Genomic DNA, 14613 nt, shown 5'->3' with positions numbered 1-14613 from the left:
ATCAAAGATGATCAAAAGATCACAGATGATCCAAAAGATGAAAATACAATAGTAAAAGGTCCTATTTATAGAGAACTAGTATCCTAGAGTTTACAGAAATAAGTAAATGATGCAGAAATCCACTTCTGGGGCCCACTTGGTGTGTGCTTTGGCTGAGAATTGAAGCTTTTCTTAGAGTTAAATGCCAGCTTTGGTGCCAGTTTGGGCATTTAACTCCAATTCTGGTGCCAGTTTGGGTGTTTTATGCCAGAATTTTTATGCTAACTTGGAACGCCAGTTTGGGCCATCAAATCTCGAAAAAGTATGAACTATTAAACATTACTGGAAAGCCCAAGATATCTACTTTCCAACGCAATTGAGAGCTTGTAAATTGGGCTTCTGTAGCTCCAGAAAATCCATTTTGAGTGTAGGGAGGTCAGAATCCAACAGCATCTGCAGTCCTTTTTCAGTCTCTGAATCAGATTTTTGCTCAAGTCCCTCAATTTCAGCCAGAAAATACCTGAAATCACAGAAAAACACACAAACTCATAGTAAAGTCCAGAAATGTGATTTTTGCATAAAAACTAATAATTCTATACTAAAAACTAACTAAATCACAGAAAAATACCTCTTCTATTGTAAGATTCTTAGGGTCATAAACTTCTCCTTCAGAGGAGGCTTCTTTAGCACTGCCAAATGCAGCTTGCAATCCAGTCAGATTTTGAGAAATTATATTGACTTGCTAAGTCAATATTTTGTTTTGAGCTAATATGGCATTTAGAGTATCAATCTCAAGAACTTCCTTCTTCTATGTTGTCCCATTGTTCACATGTTTTCTTTCAGAAGTATACATGAACTGGTTATTTGTAACCATTTCAATGAGTTCCTGGGCTTCTGCAGGCGTTTTCTTCAAATGAATAGATCTGTCTACAGAATGGTCCAATGACATCTTGGATAACCCAGACAGACCATCATAGAAGATACCTATGATGCTCCATTCTGAAAGCATGTCAGAAGGGCACCTTCTAATCAATTGCTTGTATCTTTCCCAAGCTTCATAGAGGGATTCACCTTCCTTCTGTTTGAAGGTTTGAACTTCCACTCTAAGCTTACCCATCTTTTGAGGTGGAAAGAATTTAGCTAATAAGGCATTGACCAGCGTTTCCCAAGAGTTCAGGCTGTCTCTAAGTTGTGAGTTCAACCATGTACTAGCTCTGTCTCTTACAGCAAAAGGGAAAAGCATAAGTCTGTAGACCTCGGGATCAACTCCATTGGTCTTAACAGTGTCACAGATTTGAAAAAATTCAACCAAGAACTGATGAGAATCTTCCAATAAAAGTCCATAAAACTTACAATTCTGTTGCATCAGAGAAACTAATTGAGGCTTAAGCTCAAAGTTGTTTGCTCTAATGGCAGGAATAGAGATGCTTTTCCCATAGAAGTCGTGAGTTGGTGCACTAAAGTCACCAAGAACCTTCCTTGTATTGTTAGCATTGTTGTTATTTTCGGCTGCCATGTCTTTGATGAGCGGATAATTTGTACGCTTTTTGGCATTATTTTTAGTATGTTTTTAGTATGTTTTAGTTAGTTTTTAGTATATTTCTATTAGTTTTTAGTTAAAATTCACTTTTCTGGACTTTACTATGAGTTTGTGTGTTTTTCTGTGATTTTAGGTATTTTCTGGCTGAAATTGAGGGACCTGAGCAAAAATCTGATTCAGAGGCTGAAAAGGACTGCAGATGCTGTTGGATTCTGACCTCCCTGTACTCGACGTGAATTTTCTGGAGCTACAGAAGCCCAATTGGCGCGCTCTCAACGGCGTTGGAAAGTAGACATTCTGGGCTTTCCAGCAATATATAATAGTCCATACTTTTCTCGAGATTTGATGGCCCAAACCGGCGTCCCAAATCAGCTCAAAACTGCCCGGCGTTAAACGTCGGAACTGGCACAAGAATGGGAGTTAAACGCCCAAACTGGCACAAAAGCTGGCGTTCAACTCCAAGAGAAGTCTCTACACGAAAATGCTTCAATGCTCAGCCCAAGCACACACCAAGTGGGCCCGGAAGTGGATTTTTATGTAATTTACTCATTTCTGTAAACCCTAGGCTACTAGTTCTCTACAAATAGGACCTTTTGCTATTGTATTTTCATCTTTTGATCACTTTAGATCTCTAGATCATCTTTGGACGTCTAGTTCATAGATTAGTGGGAGGCTGGCCTCTCGGCCATGCCTGGACCTTGTTCTTATGTATTTTCAACGGTGGAGTTTCTACACACCATAGATTAAGGTGTGGAGCTCTGCTGTACCTCGAGTATTAATGCAATTACTATTGTTCTTCTATTCAATTCTACTTATTCTTGTTCTAAGATATTCATTTGCACCCAAGAACATGATTAATGTGATGATTATGTGACACTCAGCATCATTCTCACTTATGAATGAGTGCCTGACAACCACTTCTGTTCTACAAGCAAACAAGGCTTGAATGTTTATCTCTTGGATCCCTTGATCGGAATCTTCGTAGTATAAGCTAGAATTGATGGCGGCATTCAAGAGAATCCAGAAGGTCTAAACCTTGTCCATGGTATTCTGAGTAGGATTCAATGATTGAATGACTGTGACGAGCTTCAAACTCCTGAAGGTTGGGCGTTAGTGACAGACGCAAAAGAATCACTGGATTCTATTCCAACCTGATTGAGAACCGACAGATGATTAGTCGTGCCGTGACAGGGTGCATTGAACATTTTCACTGAGAGGATGGGAGGTAGCCACTGACAACGGTGAAACCCTACATACAGCTTGCCATGGAAAGGAGTAAGAAGGATTGGATGAAGATAGTAGGAAAGCAGAGAAACGGAAGGGACAAAGCATCTCCATACGCTTATCTGAAGTTCTCACCAATGAATTACATAAGTATCTCTATCTTTATCTTTATGTTTTATTCATCACCCATAACCATTTGAATCTGCCTGACTGAGATTTACAAGATGACCATAGCTTGCTTCATACCAACAATCTCTGTAGGATCGACCCTTACTCGCGTAAGGTTTATTACTTGGACGACCCAGTACACTTGCTGGTTAGTTGTGTGAAGTTGTGATAAAGAGTTGAGATTGCAATTGTGCGTACCATGTTAATGGCACCATTGATGATCACAATTTCATGCACCAAGTTTTTGGCGCCGTTGCCGGGGATTGTTTGAGTTTGGACAACTGACGGTTCATCTTGTTGTTCAGATTAGGTAATTTTTTTTAGAATTCTTAAGAATGAATTCTAGAGTTTCATGATGATCTGTTGAAGTCTGGCTGGCTGTGAAGCCATGTCTAATTTTATTGGACCGAGGTTTCAACTTATCATCACAAGAGCTTGTTGATTTCTATCAATCTTGCTGTTGGAGCAATGATCTGCTAAGGCTTGGATGGCCATTGGCCATGTCTAGTGTTTTGGACCGGAGCTTTCTTTGAAAGCTTGGTTGGCTATGAAGCCATGTCTAATTCCTGGACCGGAGTCTTAGACTAGCATTGCAATGATTCCTGGAATTCTCATTAAGAATTTTGATATCTTTATTTTCTTTTCCACTTAATTTTTGAAAAAGCACAAAAAATTACAAAATCATAAAATCCAAAAATATTTCTTGTTTGAGTCTAGTGTTTCATGTTAAGTTTGGTGTCAATTGCATGTTTCTGTTCTTCTTGGATTCATTCATGTGTCTTAAGTGATCTTCAAGATGTTCTTGATGATTTCATTACTCTGATCTTTAAATTCTCTTGACTTGAGTGTTTTGTGTTTCTCATATGCATTCTCATTCTGTTAGTGTCAATGGTATACAAACTGCTAAGTTTGGTGTCTTGCATGCATTGTTATTTGATTTTAGTTACATGTTGATTATTAAAAATCCAAAAAAAAAAATTTTTTGTCTTTTCAAGTCAATAATACAGAGAATTGAAGATTCAGAACATACTGCAGAGGAATTACACAGAAAAAACTGGGCGTTCAAAACGCCCAGTGAGGAAGGCAAACTGGCGTTTAAACGCCAGCCAGGGTACCTGGCTGGGCGTTTAACGCCCAAAAGGGTAGTGCTTTAGGCGTTAAACGCCAGAATGTGCACCATTCTGGGCGTTTAACGCCAGGATGGCACAAGAGGGAAGATTCTGTTTTCAATTCAAATTTTTTTCAAGTTTTCAACATTTTTCAAAATCAAATCTTTTTCAAATCAAATCTTTTCAATCAAATCTTTTTCAAAATTAATTTCTTCCCATTTTCAAAAATACCTGCTATCAATTAATGATTTGATTCAACATTTCAAGTATGTTGCCTTTTCTGTTGAGAAAGGTTTAATGTTTGAATCATATCTTTTCTTGTTAGCCAAGTCATTAATTTTTAAAATCAAATCTTTCTAAATTGCTTTTCAAATCATATCTTCTCAATCATATCTTCTTAAATCACATCTTTTTCAAAATAGTTTTCAATCATATCTTTTTAATTTCTAATTTCAAAATCTTTTTCAAAAATCACTTGATTTCTTCTCCACTATTAGTTTTCGAAAATCAATTAGTATTTTTCAAAATGTTTTTAAAATCCTTTTAATTTATTTTCAAAAATTTCTTCCCCTCTTTTCACATCCTTCTATTTATGGACTAACACTCATTCTTAATGCACAAATTCGAACTCCATCTTTCGTGATAAGTTCGAATTTTCTACCTCTTCCTTCCATTTTCTTTTCCTCTGACACCTCAAGGAATCTCTATACTGTGACATAGAGGATTCCATATTTTCTTGTTTTCTTCTCTTTCTTATGAGCAGGAGCAAAGACAAAAGCATTCTTGTTGAGGCTGACCTTGAACCTGAAAGGACCTTGAAGCGAAAGCTAAGAGAAGCTAAGGCACAACTCTCTGTAGAGGACCTAACAGAAATCTTCAAACAAGAAGAAGACATGGCAGCCGAAAACAACAACAATGCCAACAATGCAAGGAAGGTGCTGGGTGACTTTACTGCACCTACTCCCGACTTCTATAGGAGAAGCATCTCTATCCCTGCCATTGGAGCAAACAACTTTGAGCTTAAGCCTCAATTAGTTTCTCTAATGCAACAGAATTGCAAGTTCCATGGACTTCCATTGGAAGATCCTTATCAGTTTTTAGCTGAATTCTTGCAAATCTGTGACACTGTCAAGATTAATGGGGTTGACCCTGAGGTCTACAGACTTATGCTATTCCCTTTTGCTGTAAGAGACAGAGCTAGGATATGGTTGGACTCACAACCTAAAGAAAGCCTGAACTCTTGGGAAACGCTAGTCAATGCCTTCTTGGTAAAGTTCTTTCCACCTCAAAAATTGAGTAAGCTTAGAGTGGAAGTCCAAACCTTCAGACAGAAGGAAGGAGAATCCCTCTATGAAGCTTGGGAAAGATACAAACAATTGATCAGAAAGTGTCCATCTGACATGCTTTCTGAATGGAGCATCATAGGTATCTTCTATGATGGTCTGTCTGAACTGTCCAAGATGTCATTGGATAGTTCTGCTGGAGGCTCTCTTCATCTGAAGAAGACGCCTGCAGAAGCTCAAGAACTGATTGAAATGGTTGCAAATAACCAATTCATGTACACATCTGAAAGGAATCCTGTGAACAATGGGACGAATCAGAAGAAAGGAGTTCTTGAGATTGATACTCTGAATGCCATATTGGCTCAGAACAAAATATTGACTCAGCAAGTCAATTTGATTTCTCAAAGTCTATCTGGAATGCAAAATGCACCAGGCAGTACTAAGGACGCTTCATCTGAAGAAGAAGCTTATGATCCTGAGAACCCTTCAATGGAAACGGTGAATTACATGGGAGAACCCTATGGAAACACCTATAATTTTTCATGGAGAAATCATCCAAATCTCTCATGGAAGGATCAACAGAGACCTCAACAAGGTTTCAACAACAATAATGGTGAAAGAAACAGGTTTAGCAATGGCAAGCCTTTTCTATCATCTTCTCAGCAACAAAAAGAGAATTCTAAGCAGAGCCACTCTGACTTAGCAACCATGGTCTCTAATCTAATCAAAACCACTCAAAGTTTTATTACTGAAACAAGGTCCTCCATCAGAAACTTGGAGGCACAAGTGGGACAGCTGAGCAAGAAAATTACCGAACTTCCTCCTAGTACTCTTCCAAGCAATACAGAAGAGAATCCAAAAGGAGAATGCAAGGCCATCAACATGACCTACATGGCCGAACTAGGAGAGGAAAAAGAGGCAGTGAACGCCACTGAGGAAGACCTCAATGGACGTCCACTGGCCTCCAATGAGTTCCCTAATGAGGAACCATGGAAATCTGAGGCTCACACTGAGACCATAGAGATTCCATTGGATTTACTTCTACCATTCATGAGCTCTGATGAGTATTCTTCCTCTGAAGAGGATGAAGATGTCACTGAAGAGCAAGTTGTCAAGTACCTTGGAGCAATCATGAAGCTAAATGACAAGTTATTTGGTAACGAGACTTGGGAGGATGAACCCCCTTTGCTCACCAAAGAGCTGGATAACTTGACTAGGTAGAGATTACCTCAAAAGAGACAGGATCCTGGGAAGTTCTCAATGCCTTGTACCATAGGCACCATGACCTTCAAGAAGGCCTTGTGTGACCTGGGGTCAAGCATAAACCTCATGCCTCTCTCTGTAATGGAAAAGCTAGGGATCTTTGAGGTACAAGCTACAAGAATCTCACTAGAGATGGCAGACAATTCAAGAAAACAAGCTTATGGGCTTGTAGAGGATGTTTTGGTAAAGATTGAAGACCATTACATCCCTGCTGATTTCATAGTCCTAGAGACTGGGAAGTGCATGGATGAATCCATCATCCTTGGCAGACCCTTCCTAGCCACAGCAAAGGCTGTGATTGATGTGGACAGAGGAGAATTGACCATTCAAGTGAATGAAGAATCCCTTGTGTTTAAGGCTCAAGGATATCCCTCTGTCACCATGGAGAGGAAGCATGAAGAGCTTCTCTCAAAACAGAGTCAAACAGAGCCCCCACAGTCAAACTCTAAGTTTAGTGTTGGGAGGCCATAACCAAATTCTAAGTTTGGTGTTGAACCCCCACATTCAAACTCTAAGTTTGGTGTTGGGAGGTTCCAACATTGCTTTGAGAATCTTTGAGGCTCCATGAGAGCCCACTGTCAAGCTACTGACATTAAAGAAGTGCTTGTTGTGAGGCAACCCAATGTTATATTTTATCTATTTTCCTTTGTTATTTTATGTTTTCTGTAGGTTGATGATCATGAGAAGTCAAAAAATCAGTTGAAAAAGCAAAAATAGAATGAAAAACAGAAAGAAAAACAGCACACCCTGGAGGAAGACCTTGCTGGCGTTTAAACGCCAGTAAGGGTAGCAAATGGGCGTTTAACGCCCAGTCTGGCACCATTCTGGGCGTTTAACGCCAGAAGGGGGCACCAGACTGGCGTTAAACGCCAGGAAAGGGCAAGAAGCTGGCGTTAAACGCCAGAAATAGGCACCAGCCCGGCGTTTAACGCCAGAATTGGCACAGAGAGCATTTTTGCTCGCCACTTGGTGCAGGGATGACTTTTCCTTGACACCTCAGGATCTGTGGACCCCACAGGATCCCCACCTACCCCACCACCCTCTCTCTTCTTTTTCACCCATTCACCAATCACTTCAACACCTCTTCCCCAAAAATCCCTCACCTATCAAATCCCATCTTTCTCTTCACCACTCACATCCATCCTTCATAAAACCTCACCTACCTCACCACTCAAATTCAAACCACTTTCCCTCCCAAACCCACCCTTACATAACCGAACCCTACCCTTCTCTCCACCCCTATATAAACCCATCTTCACTCCTTCATTTTCACACAACCTAAACACTACTTCTCCCCCTTTGGCCGAACCACAAAGCCATCTCCATCTCCTCTATTTCTTCTTCTTCTACTCTCTTCTTTCTTCTTTTACTCGAGGACGAGCAAATCTTTTAAGTTTGGTGTGGTAAAAGCATTGCTTTTTGTTTTTCCATAACCATTTATGGCATCCAAGGCCGGAGAAACCTCTAGAAAAAGGAAAGGGAAGGCAAAAGCTTTCACCTCCGAGTCATGGGAGATGGAGAGATTCATCTCAAAGGTGCATCAAGACCACTTCTATGAAGTTGTGGCCTTGAAGAAGGTGATCCCCGAGGTCCCTTTTAAACTAAAAAAGAGTGAATATCCGGAGATCCGACATGAGATTCGAAGAAGAGGTTGGGAAGTTCTTACCAACCCTATTCAACAAGACGGAATCTTAATGGTTCAAGAGTTCTATGCCAATGCATGGATCACCAAGAACCATGATCAAAGTGTGAACCCGGACCCAAAGAATTGGCTTACAATGGTTCGGGGAAAATACTTAGATTTTAGTCCGAAAAATGTAAGGTTGGCATTCAACTTGCCCATGATGCAAGGAGATGAACACCCATACACTAGAAGGGTCAACTTTGATCAAAGGTTGGACCAAGTCCTCACAGTCATTTGTGAAGAGTGCGCTCAATGGAAGAAAGATTCAAGAGGAAAGCCGGTTCAACTAAGAAGGCATGACCTCAAACCCGTGGCTAGAGGATGATTGGAGTTTATCCAACGCTCAATCATTCCGACTAGCAACCGGTCCGAAGTTACTATAGACCGGGCTATCATGATTCATAGCATCATGATTGGAGAGAAAGTAGAAGTTCATGAGGTTATATCCCAAGAACTTTATAAGGTGGCGAACAAGTCCTCTACCTTGGCAAGGTTAGCCTTTCCTCATCTCATTTGTTACCTCTGTTATTCAGTTGGAATTGACATAGAGGTAGACACCCTCATTGATGAGGACAAGCCCATCACTAAGAAAAGGATGGAGCAAACAAGAGATCCCACTCATCATGAAATCCCTGAGATGCCCCAAGGGATGCACTTTCCTCCACAAAACTATTGGGAGCAAATTAACACCTCCCTAGGAGAATTAAGTTCCAACATGGGACAACTAAGGGTGGAGCACCAAGAACATTCCATCCTCCTCCATGAAATTAGAGAAGATCAAAGAATCATGAGAGAGGAGCAACAAAGACAAGGAAGAGACATTGAGGAGCTCAAGCATTCCATAAGATCTTCAAGAGGAAGAACAAGCCGCCATCACTAAGGTGGACCCGTTCTTTAATTTCCTTGTTCTCTATTTTCTTGTTTTTCGAATTTTCATGCTTATGTTTATCTATGTTTGTGTCTCATGATCATTAGTGTCTTAGTGTCTATGCCTTAAAGTTATGAATGTCCTATGAATCCATCACCTTTCTTGAATGAAAAATGTTCTTAATTGAAAAAGAGAAGAATTGCATGAATTTTAAATTTTATAACAGATTAATTGTTTTGATGTGGTGGCAATACTTTTGTTTTCTGAATGTATGCTTAAACAGTGCATATGTCTTTTGAATTTGTTGTTCATGAATGGTTGGCTCTTGAAAGAATGATGAAAAAGGAGACATGTTACTGAGGATCTAAAAAATCATAAAAATGATTCTTGAAGCAAGAAAAAGCAGTGAATACAAAAAAAAAGCGAAAAAAAAGAGAAAGAGAAAAAGAAAAAGAAAGAAATAAAAGTGTGATCCAAGGCAAAAAGAGTGTGCTTAAGAACCCTGGACACCTCTAATTGGGGACTCTAGCAAAGCTGAGTCACAATCTGAAAAGGTTCACCCAATTATGTGTCTGTGGCATGTATGTATCCGGTGGTAATACTGGAAGACAAAGTGCTTTGGGCCACGGCCAAGACTCATAAAGTAGCTGTGTTCAAGAATCATCATACTTAACTAGGAGAATCAATAACACTATCTGGATTCTGAGTTCCTATAGAAGCCAATCATTCTGAATTTCAAAGGATAGAGTGAGATGCCAAAACTATTCAGAGGCAAAAAGCTAAAATCCCCGCTCATCTTATTAATACTGATCTTCATAGATGTTTTTGGAATTCATTGCATATTCACTTCTCTTTATCTTATTTGATTTCCAGTTGCTTGGGGACAAGCATCAATTTAAGTTTGGTGTTGTGATGAGCGGATAATTTGTACGCTTTTTGGCATTGTTTTTAGTATGTTTTTAGTATGTTTTAGTTAGTTTTTAGTATATTTCTATTAGTTTTTAGTTAAAATTCACTTTTCTGGACTTTACTATGATTTTGTGTGTTTTTCTGTGATTTCAGGTATTTTCTGGCTGAAATTGAGGGACCTGAGCAAAAATTTGATTCAGAGGCTGAAAAGGACTGCAGATGCTGTTGGATTCTGACCTCCCTGCACTCGAAGTGGATTTTCTGGAGCTACAGAAGCCTAATTGGCACGCTCTCAACGGCGTTGGAAAGTAGACATCCTGGGCTTTCCAGCAATATATAATAGTCCATACTTTTCCCGAGATTTGATGGCCCAAACCGGCGTCCCAAATCAGCTCAAAACTGCCCGGCGTTAAACGCCGGAACTGGCACAAGAATGGGAGTTAAACGCCCAAACTGGCACAAAAGCTGGCGTTTATCTCCAAGAGAAGTCTCTACACGAAAATGCTTCAATGCTCAGCCCAAGCACACACTAAGCGGGTCCGGAAGTGGATTTTTATGTAATTTACTCATTTCTGTAAACCCTAGGCTACTAGTTCTCTACAAATAGGACATTTTGCTATTGTATTTTCATCTTTTGATCACTTTAGATCTCTAGATCATCTTTGGACATCTAGTTCATAGATTAGTGGGAGGCTGGCCTCTCGGCCATGCCTGGACCTTGTTCTTATGTATTTTCAACGGTGGAGTTTCTACACACCATAGATTAAGGTGTGGAGCTCTGCTGTACCTCGAGTATTAATGCAATTACTATTGTTCTTCTATTCAATTCTACTTATTCTTGTTCTAAGATATTCATTTTCACCCAAGAACATGATGAATGTGATGATTATGTGACACTCATCATCATTCTCACTTATGAACGAGTGCCTGACAACCACTTCTGTTCTACAAGCAAACAAGGCTTGAATGTTTATCTCTTGGATCCCTTGATCGGAATCTTCGTAGTATAAGCTAGAATTGATGGTGGCATTCAAGAGAATCCGGAAGGTCTAAACCTTGTCTGTGATATTCTGAGTAGGATTCAATGATTGAATGACTGTGACGAGCTTCAAACTCCTGAAGGCTGGGCGTTAGTGACAGACGCAAAAGAATCACTAGATTCTATTCCAACCTGATTGAGAACCGACAGATGATTAGTCGTGCCGTGACAGGGTGCGTTGAACATTTTCACTGAGAGGATGGGAGGTAGCCACTGACAACGGTGAAACCCTACATACAGCTTGCCATGGAAAGGAGTAAGAAGGATTGGATGAAGACCGTACGAAAGCAGAGAGACGGAAGGGACAAAGCATCTCCATACGCTTATCTGAAGTTCTCACCAATGAATTACATAAGTATCTCTATCTTTATCTTTATGTTTTATTCATCATCCATAACCATTTGAATCTGCCTGACTGAGATTTACAAGATGACCATAGCTTGCTTCATACCAACAATCTCTGTAGGATCGACCCTTACTCGCGTAAGGTTTATTACTTGGACAACCCAGTACACTTGCTGGTTAGTTGTGCGAAGTTGTGATAAAGAGTTGAGATTGCAATTGTGCGTACCATGTTAATGGCGCCATTGATGATCACAATTTCTTGCACCAATCTTCTTCTTTTTCGAAGATTTCTTTTAGGTCCTCTCCAGAGAGTTGTACTTTAGCTTCTCTTAGCTTCCTCTCCAAAGTCCTTTCAGGTTCAGGATCAGCTTCAACAAGAATGCCTTTATCTTTGTTCCCACTTATATGAAAGAAAAGAAAACAAAGAAAGTATGGAATCCTCTATGTCACAATATAGAGATTCCTTGATGTGTCAGAGGAAAAGAATAATAGAAGGATGAGGTAGATAAGGAAGAATTCAAACTTATAGAGAGAGAGGGGGTCCGAATTATCAGAGGAGGATAAGTGTTAGTGATTAAATAGAAGAATATGAGAGAGAGAGTTTTAAAAAATTAAAAAGATTTTTTGAAAAAGTGGTTAGTGATTTTTGAAAATTGGGAGAGAGAAAAGTAGTTAGGTGGTTTTGAAAAAGATAAGAAATAGTAAGTTTTGAAAAAGATTTGAAATTAATTTTGAAAAGATAGGAAGTTAGAAAGAGATTTTGAAATTAAAATTTGAAAAAGATATGATTTGAAAAAGATTTGATTGAAAAGGATATGTTTGAAAAGATATGATTGAAAAACAAATTAAAAAAAAAGATTTGATTTTTAAAATTGATGACTTGACTAACAAGAAATTAAAAGATATGATTCTAGAATTCAAATATTGACCCTTTCTCAACAAGAAACTAATAAACTTGAAATTTTTGAATCACAACATTAATTGTTAGCAAGGAATTTCGAAAATATTAAAAGAAAAAGAAAAAAAAGGATTTGATTTTGAAAAAGATATAACTAATAAGAGAGGATATGAAAAAGATAAGATTTTGAAAGATTAGTTTTAAAACTTGAAAAGTAAAAAAAAAAAAATTGAATTGAAAATAAAACTACCTCCTTGGTGCTATCCTGGCATTAAACGCCCAGAATGGTATCCATTCTGGCGTTTAACGCCCACTTGTCTACCTCCTTGGGCGTTAAACGCCCAGCCAGATACCCTCGCTGGCGTTTAAGCGCTAGAATTCCTTCTTCACTAGGCATTTTGAATGCCCAGCTTTTTCTCTGTGATTCCTCTGCTGTATGTTCTAAATCTTCAATTATTTGTATTATTGACTTGAAAAGACATAATTTTTAAATTTTTTTTGAATTTTTAATAATGAGAGAGAAAAACAACAAAATGAAACTAATCTTGAAAAACTAAGATCAAATAAACAATGTATGCAAGAATACTTTAAATGTCAAGATGAACATCAAGAACATATTTTTTGAAAATTTTTAAGAAAAGAAAGACATGCAAGACACCAAACTTAGAAATTTTCATACTAGAGACACTAACAAATTGAGAATGCACATGAGAAACAACAAAAGACACAAAACAAGAGAATTTAAAGATCAAACAAAGAAAATCATCAAGAACGACTTGAAGATCATGAAGAACACCATGCATGTGTTTTCGAAAATTTGCACAAAATAAAAACATGCAATTGACACCAAACTTAAAAATTGACACTAGACTCAAACAAGAAACACAAAATATTTTTGTTTTTTATGGTTTTATAATTTTTTTTGTATTTTTTCAAAAATTATTTTGAAAAAGAAAATAAGAAACTCAAAATTTTTAATACGAATTCCAGGAATCATGCAATGTTAGTCTAAAGCTTTAGTCTAAAAAGATTAGACATGGTCAACCAAGCTTCAGTAGGACATTACATACAACAGCCAAATTGATGGGAATCAACTAGCTCCTGTGATGATAAAAACATCATCTGAAACTCTAGAATTCATTCTTAAAAATTTTGAAGAACAAAATAAAAAAGAAAAATACATAATCTAAGCAACAAGATGAACTGTCATTTGTCCAAACTCGAACAATCCCCGGCAACGGCGCCAAAAACTTGGTACACAAAATCGGGATACACAACTTCGTGTAGCTGACCAGCAAGTGTACTGGGTCGTCCAAGTAATACCTTACGTGAGTAAGGGTCGATCCCACGGAGATTGTCGGCTTGAAGCAAGCTATGGTCATCTTGTAAATCTCAGTCAGGTGAATTCAAATGGTTATAGGGTTTTGATAATTAAAAGAACAAAATAGAACATAAAATAGGATAGAAATATTTATGCAATTCATTGGTGGGAATTTCAGATAAGCGTATGAAGATGCTTTGTTCCCTCTGAGCCTCTGCTTTCCTATTTCCTTCATCCAGTCATTCATACTTCTTTCCATGGCAAGTTGTATGTAGGTGGATCACCGTTGTCAATGGCTACCATACATCCTCTCAGTGAAAATGGTCCTCTATGGTTTCCCGCATCGCTAATCAGCTGTCGGTTTTCGATCATGTCGGAATAAGATCTATTGATCCTTTTGCGCACTGTCACTGCACCCCACAGTCGCGAGTTTGAAGCTCGTCACAGTCATCCCAACCCAGATCCTACTCGGAATACCACAGACAAGGTTTAGACTTTCCGGATCTCAAGAATGCTGCCCATTTAATTCTAGCTTATACCACGAAGACTCTGATTACACGGAATGGAAGCTCTATTGTCAAGAGAGTCAACCATGCGTCGTGAACCAGGAGGCCAAGAGATATGCATTCAAGCTTGTTTTCAAGTAGAACGGAAGTGGTTGTCAGGCACGCGTTCATAAGTGAGAATGGTAATGAGTGTCACTTGATCATCACATTCATCAAGTTGAGATGCAAATGGATATCTTATAACAAGAATAAGCTTGAATTGAATAGAAAATAGTAGTAATTGCATTAATTCATGAGGAACAGCAGAGCTCCACACCTTAATCTATGATGTGTAGAAACTCCATTCGACCATGCCTCCCAAATAGCATGAAACAAATGAAAAAGGGTTTAAAGACCTGATCCCAAGATCAAAGATGATCAAAAGATCACAGATGATCCAAAAGATGAAAATACAATAGTAAAATGCCCTATTTATAG

The 14613-nt window shown here is 38.6% G+C and overlaps 1 non-coding gene across 1 annotated transcript; it reads left to right on the top strand.

Annotated features, from left to right (window-relative positions):
- Positions 1 to 982: 982 nt before the first annotated feature.
- LOC112804757 (small nucleolar RNA R71) lies at positions 983 to 1090 on the top strand. Its single transcript, XR_003203373.1, has one exon. It is a non-coding gene; the product is annotated as a small nucleolar RNA R71 (small nucleolar RNA).
- The last annotated feature ends 13523 nt before the right edge of the window (positions 1091 to 14613 follow it).

The sequence above is a fragment of the Arachis hypogaea genome, chromosome 5 (assembly GCF_003086295.3).
Source record: "Arachis hypogaea cultivar Tifrunner chromosome 5, arahy.Tifrunner.gnm2.J5K5, whole genome shotgun sequence".
Classification (NCBI taxonomy): domain Eukaryota; kingdom Viridiplantae; phylum Streptophyta; class Magnoliopsida; order Fabales; family Fabaceae; genus Arachis; species Arachis hypogaea.
The sequence above is the reverse complement of the archived record's forward strand: the minus strand, read 5'-3'. Positions and strand labels throughout refer to the sequence as shown.